The sequence below is a fragment of the Hyaena hyaena genome, unplaced genomic scaffold, assembly GCF_003009895.1.
Source record: "Hyaena hyaena isolate Hyena2069 unplaced genomic scaffold, ASM300989v1 scaffold_393, whole genome shotgun sequence".
NCBI lineage: Eukaryota > Metazoa > Chordata > Mammalia > Carnivora > Hyaenidae > Hyaena > Hyaena hyaena.
In genome coordinates, this window is record NW_024081025.1 from 829925 (window position 1) to 854503 (window position 24579).

Sequence of the window (24579 nt, forward strand, 5' to 3'; positions counted from 1 at the left end):
CCTTCCATTAAACAGTATCATAATACTCTCATAAACTTTCTGCTAGTGCCCCCACAAATGGATTTTTAAATAGAATATATTGCAGCCTGATTCAACTTAAGCTAAATATTATAATCACTAATAGAAGGCTGCCAAACCCAAGTTCCCATGGGAGGTGGTTAGAGACAAAATAAACCTTTGTAAAATTATTTGTATAAAATTCACCAGGACAATGTCGAGACGAATCACTAGCCAGAGTATGGAGAATATCATCATCCATCAGGGAACTTCTTAGTAAAGCAAAAATAGAAATCTTTTGGCATAAAATCAAAGACCATATTTTGAAATAAAAAAGATCAACAGAAGAACAATAAAGCCTTTACGGTTTAAATTCTCAACCTTAAAATATCCCTCAAAAATAATTTCTTTGTTTCTTTAATGTTTTTTTTAAGTTGAGGATAATTATCACTTCCACTGAAAATCTATCATATTTGATACTTTGTCCTGTGATAAAAAGCATTTCACGACAGATAGGGGAAAAGCTAAACTGAAAGCGTTTAAAACAGCTTTGAAGGAATTGGGAGAGACTCATTTTTCCTAAAGTCACTAGTGTCCAAATGTTTTTATGAAATGCATAAATATAAAAATTTTTTACTCTACCCTTAAACTTCAGAATTTTTATAACTAATCTGAGGATAACCAAAAGAGAAAAGTTTCAATCTAAGACTTAACTGCACCTCTAAAACCAAAGTGCTTACAAGACATTTTGCTTTAAATGCCTAAAAAGACAATTTTTCCAAAATAAAGAACAAATTTGTCATCTTCTAATTCACAGGTATTACTAGTATTTCCAGCTTCATCAACAAACTCCTCCAGTCCAGTTTAAAATATTCAACCATTTTTCATTTCTTTTCCTTTTTTATCAGCCTTTATCTAACCACATAGTATTTTTAAAATATTTTTTCTCAGTGCAACTTTGTATAAGAAACTCTACTCAAAATACTGTGTTCTTAGGGTGCCTGGGTGGCTTAGTCAGTTAAGCATCTAACTTCGGCTCAGGCCATGATCTCGTGGTTTGTGGGTTCAAGTCCTGCATTGGGCTTTTTGCTGTCAGTGCAGAGCTTGCTTCAGATCCTCTGTCCCTTCTCTGTCCCTCCCTTACTCTCTCTTTCTCAAAAATAAACATTTAAAAAATAATAAAATAATATTAAAATAATAAAATTAAATAAATTAAATTAAATTAAAAAGTACTGTGTTCTCATGAAGTCAGAGAACTGTCATTAAGAATGACAGGAATAGGTGCATCAAGGTTTTTGTTTTTTGTTTTTTGTTGTTGTTGTTTTTTAATCCCATCAGCAGTGAACAAAGCTTATAAAACCCACACTCACATGGAGTTTGTATTCCGTTTGGAGAGACAAGAAACAAATCAGTAAATTATAGTCGATTAGAAGAATCAAGTTTTGAAAAGAAAAACAAAGAACAAGGACTACTGATTGCTGGGGGTGGGGAGAAATTTTAAGCAGGGTGGTTACAAAAGGGATCTCTAGGGTTGATGTGTTAGCTAAGATCCGAAAAAGGTGAAAGAGAAGCCATGAGGATACCTGGGGGAAGAGATTCCAGGAAAAAGAAATAGGTAATCCAAAGACCCAGAGTTTTGAGGAAAGAGAGGCTAGCATGCTTAGGACAGAGGGAGCAAGGATGAGATGAGAAAGTAATGGGGGGCAGAACTAGAAGAACCTTGTGGGAACTTTAAGGAACTTTGGATTTTACTCTGAGCAAGATTGGCAGGCACTGGAAAATTCTGAGCAAAGAATAGAAAGATCTGGTTTATCTCTGACCACTATGTTGAGTACACTCTCTAGGGCTCAAAGATGGAAGCCAGGAGACCAGTAACCTAGAAGAGTCATGATGATAGGGATTTAGAATAGAGTGAGAGCAATAAACGTGGTAAGAAGTGGCACAATTGTAGATCTATTGTAAGGGCTGAGCCAACTGGATTTAACAATAACAGATGACATGGATATTACAAAAAGAGAAGAAGGGTAGAACCATTAACGGAGATGGGGATATTTGTGGGTGAAACAGATTTGGGCATAAGATCTGGTTCAGTTAAGGACGTATTAAATTTGAGATGTCTATTAAATATTCAAATGCAGTGTTGAAGTAAACTGTTTAGGTTAGAGAGATCATTAAGAGCATGAGGTGTCAAATCTAAAACTATAAAACTCCTAAAAGAAAACATAGGCAGTAATCTCTTAGACATCCACCTTAAGATACTTTTTTAGATAAGTCTCCTCAGGAAAGAGAAACAAAAACAAACTGGGAATACACCAAAATAAAAAAGGGTTTTCACAGCAAAGGAAACCTTCAACAAAACAAAAGGCAACCTATTGAATGGGAGAAGATATTTGCAAAACACATATATAATAATAAGTCAATATCCAAAGTATATAAAGAACTTACACAACTCAATGCCAAAAATAAAATAAAATAAAATAAAACCTTAAATAATCTGATTAAAGATGTGCAAAGGACCTGGATAGACACTTTTCCAAAAACATACAGATGAAAAACAGATACATGAAAAGATGTTCAACATCAGTCATCATCAGGAAAATGCAAATCAAAACTACAATGAGATACTGCCTCACAGCTGTCAGAATGGCTTAAATCAAAAAGACGAGAAATAACAAATGTTGGAGAGGATGCAGAGAAAAAGGGACGCTTGTGCAATGTTTGTGAGCACAGGGACTGTGCACAGCTACCGTGGAAAAGAGTTTGAGTTTCGTCAAAAAATAAAAAATAGAAATACTATACTATACTATCCAGTAACTTCACTAATGGGTATTTACCCAAAGAAAATGAAAACACTAATTTGAAAAGATATATGCACCCCATGTTTATTACAGCATTATTTACAGTAGCCAAGATATAGAAGCAACCTAAGCATCCATTGATAGATGAATAAAGATGTAGTACAATGAGATATTACTCAGCCACAAAAGAATAGTCTTGTAATTTATGACACCATGAGTGTATATAGAGGGTTCTGTACTAAATGAAATTAATCAGAGAAAGACAATTACCATATGATTTTGCTCATATGTGGAAATAAAAAAACCTCAAATGAGCAAACAAACAAAATCAGAAAGACTCATAAATATAGAGAACAAACTGGTGGTTACCAGAGGGAGGGAGGGTGGGGGAGAGCAAAGTTGGTAAAGGGAATAATGAGGTATAAAATTCCAGTTACAAAATAAATAAGTCATGGAGATAAAAAGTCAGCATAGGGAATATGGTCAATAATACTGTAATAACATTGCATGGTGACAGACACTGTGGTAAGCATTTTGTAATGTATAATATCATTACGTTGTACATCTGAAACTAATATAACATGCATGTCAACTATACTTCCATAACAAGTTTAAAAAAAAAAAAAGAGCATGAGGGAATACAGAAGAGAACTGAGAGCTAAGCCTTGAGGGTATCCAGTATTAAGAGGTCTCTGGGACACACAGGAAACATTTCTAGAATTTCTATTTTGTTCTTTCTCAGATGAGTCTGTTCTTTTCATTGTTTGCTATTATTCTCTTCATATTTTGATTCCTTATTTTGATACTAAATCATTCTAAACATATATTTTCATATTATCTTGCACTTCATTTTCCTAATATCAGAAATTCTTGATAACAACTCTACAATGGGAGAGTCCTCCCAAAATTGGTGGAGTATTTGTTTCTGCCAAATAACCCAAACAAATATTAATTTTTTTAGTTGATTTCTCTTTAGGGGGATCTCAAACCTCAAATTCATGGGGAAAATAACCCAGAATTTTTATTTTCCTCAGGAGAGGCTGGCTGATCCTGAGCCCAGACAAAAACATACAAGTTTCCTATGAAATTGTTTTATTTTTTAAATGTATCTGTTAACATAAAATCTTTGGAGAAACTAGGCTTTTTCTGCCAGTTTTATTGAGGCATGATTATCAAAAAAAGCATATAAGGAGAACCATTTAAAGTTCTGGTATATGTCTACATTGTTAAATAACTGCCACAATCAAGGTAATTAGCATACTCATATACCCATCTCCTCACATGGCTATGCTTCCCCCCACCCCCACCCCCATGATAAGAACTCTCTTGGCAAATTTCAAGTATACAACATACTGTTATTAATTGTAGCCACTGTGCTGTATGTTAGGTCTGCAGAATTTACTCATCTTAGGCTACAAGTTTGTTCTCTTTGAATAATATCTCTCCAATTCCACCATCCCCAGCTCATGGTAATCAGAATCCTACTCTGGTTCTATGCGGTTGACTTTTTTAGATTTCATATGTAAATGAGATCATATAGTGTACGTCTTTCTATGTCTAGCTTATTTCCTCCAGGTTCATTCATGTTCTCGCAAATGGCAGAATATCATTTATAAAGGCAGAATGATATTTTATTATATATGTATACAATATACATATACACACACCACATATATACATGTATACATATAATATATACATGTATATAATATACATATACACACCCCACATTTTTCTTTATCCATTCATCTATCATCAGAAACTTAGTTTGTTTTTGAATCTTGCCTAATATGAATAATACTGCAATGAACTCTTTGAAATAGTGATTTTACTTCCTTTGGATATATACGTAGAAGTGGGATTACTGGATCATTTCATAGTTATGCTTTTACTTCCTTGAGGAAGCTCCATACTGTTTTCCATAATGCCTGTACTAATTAAAGTCCTAACAACACTATATAAAAGTTCCCATTTCTTCACACCTTTGCCAACACCTGCTGTTTTTCAACTTTTTGATAATAGCCATCCTAACACACTTGAGGTGGTATCTCTTTGTGGTTTTGACTTGCGTTTCCCTCATGATTTATGATATTGAGAACCTTTTCATTGTATCTTCTTTGGAAAAACATCTATTTAGTAAGTCTCTTGCCCGTTTTTTAAAAATTTTTAAATGTTTATTTGTTTTTGAGAAAGAGATAGCTCACAAGTGGGGAAGGGGCAGAAAGAGAGGGAGACACAGAATCTGAAGCAGGTTCCAGGCTCTCAGCTGCCAGCACAGAGCCCGATGTGGGGCTCGAATCTACATGAGCTATGAGATCATGACCTGTGCCAAAATTGGACACTTAACTGACTGAGATACCCAGGCACCCCATTTTGCCCATTTTTTAATCAGGTTATTTGTTTTTTTGCTATTGAGTTGTATGTATATGTGATTTTCTCCCATTATTTGGTTTGCCTTTTCATTTTGTTCATTGTTTCCTTTCTGTGCAGATTTTTATTTCAGTTTTATGTAAATAATCTAGGCTTCTATTCAAATACTCTTTCTTCTATGAAGATTCAAGGCCCAATCCTCAACCCTCCCATGGACATTTAACTCAATCCCCATCAGTGGAATCTCCCACCATTCTGGGGCAGCAGCAGTAGACTATCTCTGAGTGGTGAGGAACAGGAAATTATAAGTAATTTTTAATTTCTTCTTTTCTGTATATATATTGTGTACTATTTTTATGATAAAAATAAAATGTTTATAATGATAAGAAAGACAAAGCAAACATGAGTTTGTTAGTGTTCCCTGGAAATAAGATATGTTTTACTCTATACGACATAGAATTACTCATTTGTTGGAAAGAAATAAAAGATGTATTTTCTGTTTAGATCAGAGTTGGAAATGTGGAGATGGCTTGTCCTCTGTACAGAAAGGTCACTGGGAACTTTAAAGCAACCTAAAGCATCTTTCAATTGTCTGAACAATAAGTTATGTGCCAATTTTACTCCAATTTGGTGCCAAATATCTTAATAACAATGGAATATTTCTTAGTCATCTGAATCTTTGATCGACATGACACAAACTAGCAAATTAAAAAAAAATAGCTGTGTTGACTATTTTTTTCAATCTGTTTGTTGAATGCAGCCATAATCTAAATTGTCTACCTAGAATATTTCCTTTCTTCCATTCCTTCTTTAAGGTATCTGAGAAAATTCATTAAATAAAGAGATGGAAATAAAGAAAGCTATTGTAAGAATGTTTCCACTTAAGGATCTCTTCCTGGATGATATATATTTGTGTGTAAAGTTGGGAGTCTTTCATCTCTGTCGAATCTTTGATCCTAATAAAAAGAAACATGCCAGATGAAGGCAATGAAAGGAATGCTTTTAGGAAGTTTCTTTCTTTTTTTTTTTTTTAACGTTTATTCACTTTTTCAGAGAGAGAGAGAGAGACAGAGCGTGAGCAGCAGAGGAAGAAAGGGAGACACAAAATCTGAAGCAGTCTCCAGGCTCTGAGCTGTCAGCACAGAGCCCCATGTGGGCTTCAAATCCATGAACTGAGAGATCATGACCTGAGTCAAGGTCAGACGCTTAACCGATTGAGCCACCCAGGTACCCCAGGATGTTCTCTTTTTCTGAAGATGGTTAAATGTTGATAAGTTACCACTCCATTATACCTGTCCTTGAATCTTAATATGGTTTACTTCACACTGACCAAAATGAAAATCCAGATAAATAAGAGCTGTGTGGTAAGTTGAGTCAATTGAATATAAAATAAACTCTCAAATTCCTACATTCAGAAGTTCAGCTACAGAAAAATGAGAATTTCATTCCAGAAGGCAGAAAGAAGAGAAAGGAGAAGAAGAAAAGCTTGTAGAGGCTATATTTACATAGCAAAATAAAGTCGAATGTTAGGATACTCTCTGGGGAAACTGGTTTCTCTGAAATGGAACATCAGCCATGCAATTCCTCACTCCCCTCTTCATACCCTTCCCTGAGTGTTTTTCCTCTTTATTCATCTTTCATAACGGTGACATGTCAAAGGTGATTTTTATGCAGAAATGTCCAAAATCCGTTTTTATAGTTTCCAGAGAAGCTTGAACAGAATCATATGAATGTTATTAATTCCCAACTACAATTTCTCTATATAGATTCAGATAGAGGGTGTGAAAGTCTGTCCTTCAGTTTCTGTCAGCAGATGACAAGTTCTATTCACTTCAGAAAAAAACTAGTCTGCTGGGAGTTCATCCTGGTACATGTATAGAAAAGTCTAGAGAAATAAGTTTAGATAGTCTAATTCTCCCAGGATTTTTTTAAAAACTACTTTAACTTCTTGAAGCACTGCAAATGGGGAAGGAGATGGTAGGATTCAGAATGCTCTTGCCAGAATTAGATTCTCCAAGGGTCAGGGGTGTTTATAGCTACACATGGCATGAGAGATCAGCACATCACATTCCTGTCTTCTCTCAGGTCTCCTATACCAGAAAGATTAGTACAGAAAAGTCTCTCAAAATTTCTTACAAAGTGACACACACAAGTTTCCAATTGGATATGAACTGTTACTCTTCTGCTCCTGGGTTTGCTTTCCTTTGGAGTAATAATTTAAAAAAAAAAAAAAAAAGAATTTCTGGGGTGCCAAGGTGGCTCAGTCAGTTAAATGCCCAACTTCAGCTCAGGTCACAAACCCATGATTCATGGGTTTGAGCACTGCATCAGGTTCTGTGCTGACAGCTCAGAGCCTAGAGCCTGCTTTGGATTCTGTATCTCCCTCTCAATCTGCTCCTGTCCCACTCATGCTCTCTCTCTCTTTTAAAAAACAAAAAAAACATTTAAATTTATTTAAAAAATAAACAGAATTTCTTACTAATACTAATATAACCCTGCAATTAGGAAATGCATGAAAGGAGCTATATTTCTATATTCCCTATTTATGCCATACTTTCCAGGAAAGAGACATTGCATTTATATATAGAGGTAAAGGGAAGACAGACAATATTTCATATGTATATCAGTAATTGATTTTAAAAGTTCCTCTGTGAAAAATTGAGTTTAGTTCCCACAATAAATAAAATTATACTTCAGTACCAAAATACACTCCCTATTTAAATACAAAGAAGGCAAACATTTCTTGCCCATTTCTGATTAACAGTCTATCTTGTTCTTTTATAATTTCAACAGATATACTAAGAAGAAAAGTAATTGGTAGTGAAAATGGTCAAGACGTTTCTTTTAATGAAGTACTTTAGAATCTTACATTTCTAAAGATCTAATTTAAACATAGGAGAAAAATTAACTGCTCAAGTTGACAAATGATCTGTGAATTAGTGAGAAGATACTGTGTATTTGTAGACTACTTTTTCATAATAGGCTTAAGATTCATTAAAAAATTTTTAATTATGATTCTCTGTAAATCAAGTAAAGTTTTGTAATCTATTTTATAGATTACAGTCTAGATTTCTAAAGCAAAGAAAAATTTAATAACTTGATAAAGGTCATTGGCAAGTTCTTTATAACATGGAAACTAACACATAAGTTTTCTGGCATTCTACACAGTTTTGTATTCATTAGGGTATATATGATTAATTTTGATATGGACAAATCTTGGACTCAAACCACATTTATAGAAACAATATACTTGACCTTAAATGTTCACAAAGTAGGAAAAATAGCCTCTGTTAGACAAATATGGTAGTGGCTAGGTGGGTGTGTTACTGATTTCACTAACAGACTCTTCCCCGAAATATTGCATCACCATTCTGGAACACATGCTTCTTCCCTCTTTAATTATGTGTTTGGATGGCAAGCTACTTTCTGGAATTAGAGAAATAGCAGTTCAGCATGTAGCCTCTGAATTGAACTGGATAACCCTACCTTATAAAGGAAAGGCAAAAAAAGCAATGACCACAGGCCTGTCTGCTGGATACAAAGATATGTTTGTGGGCAGCAGTGCTGGATACTCTTGAGAAGTATGTGTCCTTTATAATCATCTTTTTAAAGTTCATAAAATAGGAGTGGAGGAGAGCAGAAATAAAAGGCATAGGGTTGATATTGTTGATTGTGAGACTGACCATTTTATCTTTGGAAATTCATCAAGTTAAAATCAAGGCCTGGTAATGAACAAAGATAAGAAAGGCAAGATGCCTCCCAGGAGAGATTCAGGAAATGCATATTAGCCAGGCATTCCTATTGATGTCAGTCTAATCAAACCTGCAATTTGTCAATTATGTAAATTTTAACCTGTACTAGTTAAATACATTCAAATAGCATGCACCTGTGTCCCATGTTGGAGCGAGTAATAGACTAAATTAAATTGTAACCATATTGTTTTTTATTTTGTGCCAACATAACTGAATCCCAAAACAATGCAATAGGAAATTACTAATATGATCAGAAGTCATCAATATGGCATAGAGTTATCTTTCTTGTCAAGTTTGATATAGAGTTTCTGTATTTTTACAAAACCAGTTTCAGCCTGACTTCCCTTAGTGGTTTTGAAAATGCAAACAGAGCAAGCTGAGATGGTGTATTGCCTCCAACTCTATTCCCACAGGTGGATTTAAGTTAGTGCTACACAGTCCAAACCATTAAAAAATTGGCAGCTGTAATATTGCAGTCTGAAGTTCATTCCAGCAGTTCTATGAGAGACCAACACAGGGAGATTTTTTTTAAGAATGTGGATTCCTTTACTAATACTTCAGAATTGTATGTGTAGGAGGGATCTTGCACAATCATTTCACCCAATGGATAAGGAAGCGGAGCGCAGATGTGTTGTTTAATTTATCCAAGGACACACAATTTATATACAGAATAGAGGGCCAAGAACTCTGGTTTCTTATAATGGTAGGTAGCTTTTATATAGGTGCTGTTTCACTTTTTGACGTGTTTAGTTGTGATATTCCCAGTAACTACAAAAAGTTCATCTCAAAGCTCTCAGTGGGAAGTAAAAAGAGGGCATGGACTTTGGAAATACTAGAGTGTAGACGTTAATGAGCATCAAACAGAGAAGTGGACTAACTTGGCAGTCTTAGAAAACTTGAAATCTTGTCCTTGTTTCAGCTTTCTTAAAAGCTGTGGACTGTATTTGGCTTTACCTTTTAGAGTGTATGTTCTCCTTGAGAAAGTAAGAACCACATGTTTGCCTTGTCTACCTCCATGGTGGTCAGAAACCTGAAGATCAATCATTTTGATTAAAATATTTTATAAACTGTAAAGTGCCTCAAGTGTAGGGCATCATCACACAATGCCATTTCACTTTTTGAAGATTTCCAAATTGGTTCTTAACAGATGAGAAATAACACTTATATGGAGAGAGGCTTAACATGATGCCATTGGTTAGAAGAAGCAAATTTGGCCCCAAGTGTTTAGTCCCCAAGAGTTTCAAGAATCCAAGCAGTTAACACACCTAGGGCACAACCCTCAGGCAAGCATACTCTCACAAATGGAGAAGTTTTTACCCTTTTAAGCCTAGAGTGAACTGCTATTATTTACTTGATCATCAATTTCCAAAGTACTGAAAGTAATTACTTCTGATGACCTTTATTACCTGAGGAGATATTTGTATACAAAAAATATTGTTTGGGCCTCAAGCATTATTACATAGGAAATGTTTTTCTAAAGTATTTTAAAATAGCATTTACTTTATAATCTTTACAAGCACTGTAGTGTTGTATAAACAATGAAATTATTTAGTGTTTAAAATCCTTTGGAGGGAATAACTTTCAGTTGTTATTCTACTTCAAATTCTATACCTTTTCCTGACATAACTTTCTAAATTATGAAGGTATTTGAAAGTCTGGCAAGAGATTTAGATTAAGTTTATCTATGCCAGACGAATTCTTTTCAGACTCGCAGATTAAATTAATTATAAAAAAGAATGAAAGGAAAGAAAGAAAGAAGAAGAAAGAAAGAAAGAAAGAAAGAAAGAAAGAAAGAAAGAAAGAAGCCCTTAGAATGAAGTACTCAATAACTGTTCATTTGTTGATCTTTTTAAAAGTTACTTTAAATATACTTTTAATGCTTTATAGTATTTTGCTTGCAACTTACTCTAGTTCATCAATATTGTTTTAGGATCAAAATATTTACAGAGGAAATAATATTTATATATAATGAAAATAACATTTAAATTATTTTTTTAATATTTATTTATTTTTGAGAGAGATAGAAAGACATGGCATGAACAAGGGAGTGGAAGGGGTAGAGAGACAGAATCTGAAGCAGAGTCCAGGCTCTGAGGGGCTCGAACTCACAAACATGTGAGATCATGACCTGAGCTGAAGTTGGTCACTTAACCAACTAAGCCACCCAGGCACCCCCAAAATAACATTAATTATCTTCTATTCCAAAGTATCTGCACCTTCTAAGGGCATCAATATCTTCTTCATTGACTCATAAATAATACAGCTTACTCTATCCTACATTATTCTCCATCTCTCTAAATAATTTATATCTAGTAGAGTGTAACTTATTTATAAGCTTTTACAAACTCACAATTCAAAGAACTTTGCCTAATTTACTTAATTACTCCCATTTTGTTGCTTTAGAACAGAGGCCAATAAAGAACTGCCTGGGGACCTAAACCAGCCTTCCACTTTTTATTTGTAAATAAAGTTTTATTGGAACACACATATGCTCATTTCTTTAAATATTGCTTATGGCTACTTTGCTCTACAGTAGCAGAAAGAAGTGGTTGTGGCAGAAACTGTGTGGCACACACATCCTAAAATATTCACTCTCTGGCCCTTCTCAGAAAAAAGTTCAGTGATCTCTGCTTTACAGGATGATTGCTCAGTCGTACTAATTGTTGGGGCCTAAGTACTTCCTTTCCCAGCTCTTTCTTCTTGGAGATCCCTAGGAAATAACATGCCCCTCAGAATTTCAACAATAAGAGATATAAGTATATCCATGCCCACACTGCTCTTTTACTTCTCAGTGAGATTCTACATGACATCTTGGTGATTACAAAGTAGCTATTCATACTAATGCCATTGCACATCATTAAGACTGAGTTACTGATTTGTGAAGTACAAAATCACTATACAAATGTCACTATCTTTCTCTTTAGCATTTCCTCTTCCATATTATCAAATCTTGAGTCGAACTTCAAGATAAGTGCCGAAGTGTCTTCTTTTTCCAGTATTTAATGAGATCACCCTATTTTTAGAGTTCTGATTTGAACTGTTTTTCCTAAAATGGCTCATAATTTCTCACTTCTTTTTCTCTTTCTATTACTACAACCCTTTATATCCATATACTCCTAAGTCATATTGGCCCAATATATATTTTTTAACAGAGTGAGAGCATGAGTAGGGGAGAGAAGCAGAAGAACAGAGAGGGAGAAAGAGAGAATCTCAAGCAGACTCCTGCTTAGTGCAGATCTTGAGGCAGAGCTCAATACCATGACTGTGAGATCTTGACCTGAGCCAAAATTCAGCTGACCATTGCCAGATTCAACCGACTGAACCACCCGGGTGCCCCATATTTGTTCAGTCTTTATTCCCTTTCTTACCTCCAAGTGTTTGTTCTCTTAGATCACACACTGTGTCTGGAATGCACTTAGCCATGAACCAGCTCCTATCATACAAATAAGGTCAACATCTTAAAAAGTGATAGAGCAAGATAAAAGAAACCTGGGTTTCCAGAAGACCCACTGGGACAGAGCCACCTACCTACCTTGAATCTTCCACTTACCTTTGAACTATTATGTAAAGATGAAATAAACCTACCTTTTGTCTGACCTGCTGTACTATTGGTATATTTATTATATTAGATTAGTCTGTATTCTAATATGTAACTAATTTCATTTATATGATCCCAGACTCCCATTATAACCCTGTTTTTTGAGTAGTGTTACTGGCAATAGCAAGTTAAGTGCAGAACTCTGGATAAACTATTAATTCTTTTTTTTTTCCTATTTATTTCCTTAAGTCCTCATGGAACTTTAAACCATGAAATTAAAATGTTTCTTCCATTTTGGATTAATTTAATTTGTTTGGAATAGCAATACATATTGCATTTTTGGTAAAAATCCAGAATTCTTCCTGTCTGGTGAAAAAATTTTTTGATGCATCCCTGAGGCTGCATAAGCTCTGTACCTTATTGATTTTGAGGCACTGACTAAAATCTCTTGGAGACCAGAAGACTATCTGTGTCCTGATGTTGTTTATCCTCAGATAAAAAGATGCTATTAAATTAACTTTGGTTATATTTAAGTTTAGTCACATTACATGTCTTGGTGAATGCTGATAGCCAAATATTCTCCAGGCTAACTAAGCATTTTCTTTTCACTTATTTTAAACAAACTTCCCTTCATAATACACTAGCCATCATTGATTCCTTACACTTAATTATCAAAGTGAAATGTAGAATGAAGATGTTTGTTTTATTTACACAATAAAGTCAAGTAGGGTAGGGTCAATTAAATGGTTATAAACTCTTAAATTCTGGCTAGGTTAAAAAAAATTGAAATGTATAGGGGGAAAATCTTAACACAATTATAAATTCCTAGAAAGTATATATATCAAATATACAAATCTTTGGAGAAAATAGACCCTGTAGAAAATATAAACATATTATAAAATATAAAAAATAAAACCTCTCCCACAAAGGCCCACTGATGATCTTAGAAGAAATTAAATCGATACGAGTAGGGAGTTCAGGATCAGCCTGAGTGATTTTGACAAACAGATTGAAAATCTATAAATTAAAGTTGTTTTAATTTATCATTAAACCGATGTCCTTTAAAAAACTAACACTCCTGAAAAAACAGACCTGTTTAAAATTCTTGGGTTTGATTTATGTTCACATTGATTTTATTTATAGGCTTTAAATTTTCAAACAGGATGACAATTATAAGATAAATCTCATATACATCAGGGATTTTTTTTTCACCTGACAAGTAAAAACAATATACCTTTCCAATAGCAAATAGGAATGTGATCAATCACAAGGAAAGAAACACCATTGTTTATATTCAAAGTGCTAAAGATTTAAGTGCCTTCTCGGTGATGAATATTTGGAATAAGCTAAGCCATAAACTTCAGGATCTTATCTGCCCTTAATAATACCCCCATGGTATGAGGGTTGCAAAACTGTTTTAAGTATTGTCTGTAGTAATCTGTTTCAGAAGGGGAAAAAAGAGTAAAGGAAAAATGCCTTTAAAAATAGTGGGGACAAAATAACAAGTAACAGAATTAAGCTACCAGAAGTTTTCATGGGGCAGTAAAAACTGTCACCTTTCTCTGATGGGCTCAAATGTACCAAATTTTTCAGACTTCAAACAGCTTTTATGTGACCTCTTCCTAGTTTATTTCCCAACAGTGCAGTATTTTTTTAGCTTGTTAAATATCATAGTAAAGATGTGCAGGAAATACAATTAAACCGTAAGTTTTTGTGAAGCCTCAATCAAGGAAATTGAACTAGTTTTGTTTTCTTTTGTTTTTTGTTTTTTGTTTTTTGTTTTATTGAGATAGTGAGTTCATAGGTAGCAGTCAAATGCCAAAGTTAGGTATTCAGGAATACTGGAGTGTCACTAGTTTTAGTAGGTTGAACTTTCAATCATATTATTATATTCTGTTTCAAATAAATTTCAGTCTACTGAAAGATACATGGATCTCAAGATCTATGTTCTCTTCTTTGAGAACGGTGCTCTTTCATTTGGGGAGGAGTATTTCTTTGTAACTGTCTTGGACTTTGATCAAATAAAAGATAAAGTATTTATTACATTGTGTGGGGACTTTTTTTCCATATGAAAAAGGAGAAGAAAAAAATAATATATTACTAAAGGGTTTTCAGATATTTTAGGATAAAACCTTATTTTTATCTGCATGTTTTGAACCCTTAAGTACTTCAAAAATCAAAACAATTTTAATGGCATTTCCCCCCAATACTGTCAAGTGAGTTTAGGCCTCTGAAGATGTTTTCTAAATCTGTTCTAAATGTCCTTCAGCAGTGTTCGCAGTACCTAGGAAAGTTTCAAAATAGCCAGTGCAAAGTACGGATAAACTAATAGAAGGGAAAGATTAATAAAAACATTTTTGAAGTGAACTTTTTAGTTACAAAAATACAACTTTAAAAATCCTTAATCATTTGAATTAAACATATTTACTACGCTATATAATCAGTGGTAGAGAAGTAAGTTGGAAGGTGAGATGATACAGTTAATAAAGGAAGTTTCTGGGGTTATGATGTCATGGACACAGTGTTGGCCTACAGTGGTTTGGGACCCTTAAACAAGAATGGATTTTGCAGATGGCACCTACCTTTCTCTGCCTCAAGACATACAGAAAATTAAATTCCAGAACTAATTAGCTACGTTAAGGATGTAAACGGAAGACATTTGTTCTATCAGGATACCTAACAGAATTCTTTACAGTATTCCCTACAGAAAACCTACAGAGGTAGCAGGAGTAGTCTTCATAGATAGCCAGGTTTGAGTCTAGGTTCTATTACTGAGTAGTAGTAGGGGAAATGACTGTGGGAGGGAGAAACTTTAGATGAGTGACTGCATGCATTCAGCACATTTTTGCTGAGAAGTTATCAAGCATTCATCTATACGACAGAGATAATAATTCCCATATCACAACATTATTGTGAGAAGCAAATGAATTAGCAAATATAAAGTACTTAGAAGAGTGCCAGGCATACACTAATAGTTAATGAAGGGCAGTTACTGTCATTCTAATAAGTGCAAAAAGCTAATAAAAAGCTTATCTTTGGGGATCTATTGTTCAAAAGCACCCATGCAAACAACCATAGACAAAAAGTTAGTTTACACAGAGATTAGCCATCAAGGCTTACAGAAAAAGTTCTTTATTCTCTCTAGATATTTGTCACTTGCTTATATTGTACCCCCAAATTAATATCCAATAAGTAAAATAATACGCTGTTTATTAAAGAATAAAGTTTTAGTAGAAAAAGCATTATCGAATGTGTATATTTGAATCTGTTCTTATTACTGTAGGCCAGAGATTGTCTAGAAATCTGGGATCAACCACGACACTTTGAGAAAACTACATTCATAATAATGCTATGCTATTTTTGTCTTCTTGCACTTTGTGGACATTGGCACTTACGATGCAAAAGCAATAAAGGGTAAAATTGCTGATGCCTTAGGACAAATCACAGCAATGGCACCAATCTCGAATAGTGGCCATTACACTCTGCACCATCATTAGTAGCAAGGGGGGAAAAATGCCAGTTTCATCTAAGGATATCATTAACAAAGTAGAAACATTAATTTTATTAAATCTAAACCCTGGTGTACACAGCTTTTCATTATTTTATATGATAGATAAAAGCAGTTCAGCTATATACCAAAATATGATAGTCTTGAGGAAAAGCACCTGTGTGGTTGAGTTGTAAGATGAGCTAGACACATTTTTCATGGAATTGTTCTTACCTAAATAATGACTGACAGACAAGGAATGGTTAACCAGATTTGGATGTTTGGAAGACATGTTATCAAATATAAATGAAATGCGTTTGTCACTTAAAGGAAAACAAGTGACACTATGAGTTGTTAGTAATAAAGAATTTGAGCTTTCATACAAAATTTTGAATGTTGGGAAACCAGTTATGTGCCACAGTGAATTTAACCAATTCCAAATACCAGATGTTGAAAGACTTAGCTGAGATCAGTGGCAATATTAACAAAATGGGACTTTTACATTGTATAATAAAATGTGTCAATCTTTGGAAGATTTGCATAACTCCATGAATTGAGTCTTCTGAAAACCAATGCATGATGTTATATATATACATATACACACATACTACACACATACACACCACACACACACACACACACACACACACAAAAGATCTAAAGATCCATTTAAATTTAAAGTAGGTCAGTAGATTTTAATATAAGAGAGTAGGAAAAATTAATCAATATGGTTTTGGATTCTACACTACAACTAACTTTTGAAAAACTACCACTTGTTGAGTTTTGGGGTAGTATTAAAGGAGAATATCCACAATTATCTCAAGAAGCTATTAAAGTAAATCCTCCTTTTTCCAGCTATATTTGTGTGAGGCTGAATTTTCTTCACAAATTCCAACCAAACAGTATATTTCAAGAGACTGAATAAAAAAGCAGGAATGAGAATCCAGCTATCTTCTATAAAACCAGACAACATATATAGAGTTTTGCAAATTATTTAAAGCAATGTCACTTCTCATTAATATTTTTGTTTTTGAAAATAGTTATTTTTCATAAATATGTTATTTTGTTAACATGTAATATTATTGCCATTTTTAAGATATAACATTGGTTTTAATTTTTATATTGTATATAATATTAATAGTCATAGATATAATTCACAAATCAAAAGCTCTTTGGAGTTTTCCATAGTTTTTTAAAAAAATGCAAATTAGTCCTGAGATCCAAAGGTTTGAGAACCTCTAAAACTCAATGACCTGAGATTCCTTAAGAAGTCAGAAAATAAAAAGAACAAGGTAAACCCCAAATAAGTTGACACAAGCTATAATATAGATAAGAGAAAGCAAACAGCAGAGAAATCTCATAAGGCCAAAAGATAGTTCCCTTGTAAAGGTCAAGAGGATTGATAATCCCCTAACTAGACTGGTCAATAAAAAAGGTGAAAGAACATAAATTACCAAAAATCAAGGATAAAAGGGATTCATCACAACTGATTCCACAAACCCTAAAAGAAAGGAAAATTTCATAGGACTATAAGGCAGTATCAATTGCTCATCTGAAAGATACTGTGAATTTAAAGTTAAACCACTTAGCTGAATTGTGTATTTCTTTCCCAGTAATTTTCCTTTACTTTGGTTTAATTAGGAGTAATTGGACAATTAATTAGGGTTGTGGAATTGTCAGAACAAGCATTTGAAACAGTGAGAGAGAACAGGGAGGTTATAAGGATTTGTACAACCATCCACTCCCCCTAACATCATCAGAGTAAAACAATTACCAGGGACCTTTCGCTTTAAATCCACTGATAAATACCATATGAAAGGGATCCATTTTCTAGCAGCTGTAGCCATTTGTCCATAACCTCCCTAGTTTCCAGTGGAAAAAGGAAATGGTAGTGACCCACTGCCCTGATAATTCTGCCTATTGTTTTTAATTTATTTTTTTACTCAAGTATCATTAACAGGCATTGTTATATTAGTTTCAGGTGTACAATATAATGATTCAATAATGCTATACATTTCTCGATGCTCATCAAGATAAGTGTACTCTTAATCCCTTCACCTATTTCATCCATCCCCCACCAACCTCCCCTTTGGTAACCACCAGTTTGTGCTCTGTATTTAAGCAAAATGAAACTATTGAGGCTATACCAAAATAAAAAGCTTTTGCACAGTGAAGAAAACCATCAACAAAATAAAAATAAAACCTACTGAATAAGAATATATTTGCAAATGATATATCTGATAAGGAGATAATATCCAAAATACATAAAAAAACTTATAAAACTCAACACCAATAAAACAAATAATACAATTAAAAATGAGCAGAGGACCTGAATAGATATTTTTCCAAAGCAGACATACAGATGAAAAACAGACATATATAAATATGTTCAACATCACACATCATCATGGAAATGCAAATAAAAACCACAATGAGATGTCACTTTACATCTGCCTGGCTTTTGGATTCTACCTCCCTGTATTTTCAGCACTCATCCAACCATGAACACTGCTATCTCAGGTATTTCATCCCCTAGTGGCATATTGAGAACTTATCTCCCAAATGAAAACTTGGTTGTTATGTATTTCTTGAGCCTCAGACAATTCTTACACAAGAGAGAGTTGGCTCCTTTTTCCTGGTGACAAGAATCAGTATAATAAAAGTTCAGACATCAAAGATTGGATAGAAGTTAGAACATGATGACCAAAGAAGTCAGTAACATTGTCCTCATATAATCTTACTTATCTCCTGAAGGGCTCACTATGGGGTCATAACACTTTTGATCTGTAAGCCAGCAAGGGACCAGTTCTATGCAGCTGATGATCTATCTTTAGAGCTTGCTGGAGTTCTTGGCTCTTCTAAAGATCACCATGTGAAATATTTCAATATCTTTGACAATGTTATCACCCAACAAGCACATGAGCTTACTTACCACTACTAGTCTGTACTAAAATATAGTCCTGGGCTCTGTTGCTCTAGACTGACAATCTATTTCAAAAAAACATAGATCTGCGTATCTATTTCATTTCTTTCACTGGCTATAAGTAGCTGTATTTATAACAGCTAATATTTCCTGAGTGTCATCCAAAATGTCTTATGTGGATTAACTCAATTAATCTTCCCTGCATTTTATGAGATAGGTATTATTATCAATCCTACTTTAAATGTAAGGCAACTGAGTCACAGATGGAGTTAAGTAACCTGCTCAAGGTAAACGTAATGTGCAATTTGAACCCTTCTATCCTGGCTCTAAATGTGAGTAATAACCACATGGTATGGCCCCCCAAATTAACTGGGCTTAAATAAGATAGATGATTTTTTAAGTAGATTTTTCATCCTGTTTATACTAAAATTTGATTTTAGGTTACCCTGTATTTAAAATATTATAGATCTGATCATTTAGCTTGAGGAAGTTATATTTGCATGAAAAAGAATCCACCTAGGTGACTTTCAAATTCTCGAAATCCTCTTTCCTGTATTATAGTCATAAAAATGTACATTTAATTCATATGAAGTTGCCATCATTTTACCTTTTTGACTAACAAAATGGCAATTTTGTGTGGCTCAGCTTAATATAAAGGGGAAGCTACAAATCCATATTTAGTCTAGTTCTCTGCTTTATTTCAGTATTCTGATGATTTTCACTGTCATTCATGATCCCTTTTATGGCCTTCCTTGTGTTGGGAAAAAATATCATTTCCTGTTGAGAGAACAAGTCAGTACCAGAGGCATGGACTGTAACTGAGGAGAGAATAATTTCTTACAAGATGGCATTTGGCCCATGATGTCTGAAGCCTCCTGACCTTGGCCTCACTTGCCCTATGAGCTCCTCAGTTCAAGTGCCCAATAATGTGAGATGTGACTTGCCTCAGAAAGTAGATTCAATACAAGCCTTTATTATTTTACTGTCTTTAAAAGAAACTCTTGAAATCCACCAGCAAAAGTCAGTTTTTCTGATTGAAAAGTTAATTATAATGGTCCTGAGAATACTGTCAGACACTCAGGAATCATAATACCTACAATGCGCTAAATTCCTCATTTCTCTCACAAGAGTTTTCAGTGCTAAAAACAGCATCGGTGCCAGTCTTCCTGGTGAAAGCACTGCTAATTGACAATCAGACGAATCCAGCTAATGTGTTTACTGAGTGTGAACAAGAAAGGTTGTCATATCCAGGAGTTCCAAAATAGTTTTCTTTCTTTAGAAAATGCTTATCTTTCCAGGACAAGCAGCAGTTCTCACGTGTTTTAGTCTGTGTCATTGGCCACTGCAGAGTCAGAAGAGGTGACTTCTGGGCTGTTGCAAGTGCCATTTTCTGTACTTGGCAAGTGTAGCAGTCTGCATATCCTTACCACATGAGAAAATTGACACAATGGTCAGTTAAAAATTTCCCCAGCAAGCCTATAGAAGGTATGAAAAGTGGCACCCAGCAGATAAATGCCGGGGTCAGGAAAGAGGAACGTGGTTGTTACTGCTGACACAGACCATTCTTCCTGTCAGCAAGATATCACCAACATGTCTTTCACTGCGAGGTGATATGTTTCAGAGATATAAGTAAGAGAATATAATTTCTGTCCACTTCAGAAAGAGATAAGAATGAACACCTAAAATTGACACACCAATATGAAGCAGACTTGTAGAGTAACCGATGACATTTGGTTTTAAAATCCCCTGCTCCCAAATTTCTAATAGTTAACAAAATTAGTGTCATTAGATAGGGAGATGTATAATCTTATAAGTGTTTTGGAAGCCATCCCTATCAGCCATCATATACGAATGTATCACGCTAGAAAACTGTCTACAATCAGAGTGATGAAAAGAAAGAAGAAAACAAGCTACTAATAGCTGGAAAAAAATATAAGAACTTTCTTCATAATTGTGAAATAATCCTGCTCTTGCCAGGAATTTAAATACCATATAATCCAATTGTCTTCTCTTTACAAATAAGGAAACTGAGCCCAGAAAAGCTAAGCAATATGTACTTTCAAAAAGCATTTTATTAAAACTCAGTACAACATTCAGTTTTCTCTTAAGAATTTTTTTAAAATTTTGTTTCTGTCAAGATTACAGAATGTCTGTGCTACCAACGTTGACTGAAAATTGAAGACTTCCAGCTGTGTTTCATGTTTGGAACCAGTGAGGTATTCTTGGGAAAAGAGAACATGCTTATCCATTACATCCTATCTTCATCAGACATCAGCAAAAATAGGGCAGTAAGATAGTTTATTATGGAAAAATAAGTGATTTTGAGGTTAAAAGAGTTAGATTAAAAGAGTTATGGCTCTTTGATATGGGGTAAAATTCTACCTAAGCCACATTTTGCTAAATTGTAAAATGTATTTAATACTTCCTGACCTGCTACAAAGTCCTTCACGGCTGGATTTAAGCCTTATATTTAATTACTCCCAATTCATGACTGCATACATTTACCTTATTATGGTCAAAATTCTTTTTAAAAAATCTTTTTAATGTTTATTTTTGAGAGAAAGACAGAGACTGAGTGTGAGTAGGATAGGGGCAGAGATAGAGGGAGACACAGAATCTGAAGCAGATTCAGGTTCTGAGCTGTCAGCACAGAGCCTGATGAGGAGCTTGAACGCATGAACCATGAGATCATGACCTGAGCTTAAGTCAGATGAATAACCAACTAAATTCTATTTTAATGTTTTGGGTTTTTTTTTTTAATTTATTTCTAGGAGAGAGAGAGAGAGAAAGAGAGAGAGAGACAGCGTGAGCAGGGGAGGGTCAGAGAGAGGGAGTCACAGATTGAAACAGGCTCCAGGCTCTGAACTGGCAGTCAGCACAGAGCCCGACGCGGGGCTCGAATCCATGAACCTCGAGATCATGACCTAAGCGAAAGTCGGACACTTAACCGACTAAGCCCCCAGGCGCCCCACTAAATTCTTTTTTAAATAGTAAAATTAATTTATACAAAGATTAACTATAAATAATAATAATAAATCACTAAATTCTACTCCTGAAATTATTATTACACTGTATGTTTAACTCAGAATAAAAGAAAATAAATCACACAAAAAAATAAATAAATAAAAATAAATTTAAAAATAAAAAGAATGGTTATTAGGACATTAGATAAGACACTATATATGAAAGCGCAAAATATTACAAATATGGTAAATGTTTGGTATCCTTTACAAATTAATTAATATATTAAAGAAATACTGAGAATTTATTCCGTGTAAACAACTACTTTGGTAGGTTTTTGAGTAATAGAGCAATGAACCTTACTCAAATCCTTTCTTGAGGTATATTACTATAAATTATCTTTAATAAAATGTAAAAGAGGTACTATTATAAATGAACAGCCAAGCTACCCTCAGTCAGAGTTCATGGAAAATAGATAGTTCATAACAGCTAGTATTAAAAAAAGACTGATGAAAACTATTATTGCTCCAACTGAACATAAGCCAGAATATAGGGGAGAGGAGAGAGAAAAAACAGAAGAGAAAGAAAGAGAAGGAGGAAGGGAGAGAGGAAAGAATAAATTGGCTAATGTTTTTGTGACATGTCTTTCTTATCAAATCTCTCCCAAATCACCCACCCTTCTCATCCATCAGCCTCCAACACATTATTGTTCTCCTCTCTATTGACTTATCACTGTGGTCTTTTTCTAGACACCATGAGTACTCTGGCTGCATCTGGCCTCCTTCCAAGCTTGCTGTCATCACAGTGCTTTCGCATATTGGGCACTCCAAGAATACCGTTATATTGATGAAGTGGTAAATGGGTGAATAAATAAATGGAATTCATTAAAAGTCAGATTTTAATTTTTCCTTTTATCTATATGAATCTAATGATCAAATTGCTCCTTATCATGAAAAATTCCCCTGGAAAACAGGTGAGGTCTCTCCCCTTGGCTGGGAGACAATGGTGTATCCACACTGTTTAAGTCTTCCTTGCACTATGTTCTGGTCCTTCTAGGACAATAATAGGATTACTAACAGTCACTGGATCCAACCAAATCTCTGAAATTAAGAAATTCCTCCTAGAGCATTTTTTAGAAACTACCAAATTAGCCTTTTCTTGAACACTTAGGATAAAACTTCCCCTCATTCAATGAATTATAATCCAACACTGGTCAACTATGATTAATAAAACACACCTTTTATTTTGAGCCCAAACCTTTTCCCCTTAACATTAACCTGATAGCACAAATTCTGTAGCCTTGAGTAGCATATAGCATATCAACTCTTTCTCCTTTAGACTTATATTTTTTGAATTATCTATCATTTCTCCTCTTAGTCTTTGCTTCTATATACTAAGCATCTCAATGCATCTGAAACCATCAGTTTCTGTCTTAAATATGACACTTAACTAAATACTAAAGGAAAAGTTGACCCCAACAATGCTGAGCTCTTTGCAGTCATAGAGGAAAGTTAATTGTTAAACTAATTTCACTGCTAAAATATAAATAGTAATAATTCCTTACATTTTTCAGCCCAAATATTTTTTAAGAAATATATATTCTTTTTATCTCAGAAAACCCTATGCAGGCATGGCTGACATTATTTCAAATCATAGTTGATATTACTTGAGAAAGTTTTGACTTTGAGAATGAAAAAGAAGCAAATCTCTAATGTCTGATTTCCAGGCTATGTGACTAATGATTGAGAAAGGGAGTGTGTGGTATGTATGCATATGTTTTGTAAGGCATTTTTGGTAAAAATATACTTGTGTGCTTCTCAAATTTTCCCCATGGGTAGCACATTATCATGAAGCTAGATTTTTATAACACAAAAGAGTTGTGAGTCCTTTATTTATCAAAAAATTGAAATAGCTAGTTGTTATGAGATCAGCTACACTAAACAGTCACTTTAGGTAACTATAGCATCATTGGGGAACATGGTACAAGGTAGCTAAAAAATTTTTATGTTATTTCTATGTGTATCCTATACAGCCGGAAATAATTGGAGTCTTGGGCAGCTTACTTTACTCATCACAGAATAATCCAAGTTATATTGAATTATAAGAATAACAATGAAACATAGGACACTCTTTTGCTTTTCCTATGAACGAAGCATTAAAAATAGTGTTTGATCACCAAAAATTCTGTTGCTTTAGTTAGTCTTTGAATTTTAGTACAACATATACAAATGTTACCTCTTAAGAATTTTTACCAAGGCATTTAATGTCATTAAGTCCTATTCTAATAATGACACTACCTATTCAGCAGAGGCATTTTTTACGTGTTTGATTTAGAAGAAAAAAAAATCTTTGTTCTATTAGGGAAAAGGATTTATTAAAGCTCTTTGATTTTCTCATTATAAAATTCATTATCAAATCCGTTGAACTCCATGTCACTTCGTTTTTTAATGCCGTTAGCATACAATTTGCTAATTTACTCTTGGAACCAAGAAAAACACTGTAATTTTTAACTGTGAATTCAGATTATTTTGATTAGACAGAGTAAATAATTTACGAAAGATTCTTTCTCTCTTCATTTGAATTGCCTTGATTTTTCATTGTCTTATGATTTTGATCTTTTATAACATCACAGTCTTGAAGTCTAGCTCTGTTACTTACTAAATTGGTAACTTTGGTTAAGTTATATAATGTGTCTGAATATGGATATTATCTGTACAATGGGGATGAGATCAAAGGTTCTTTAGGAAAATTAA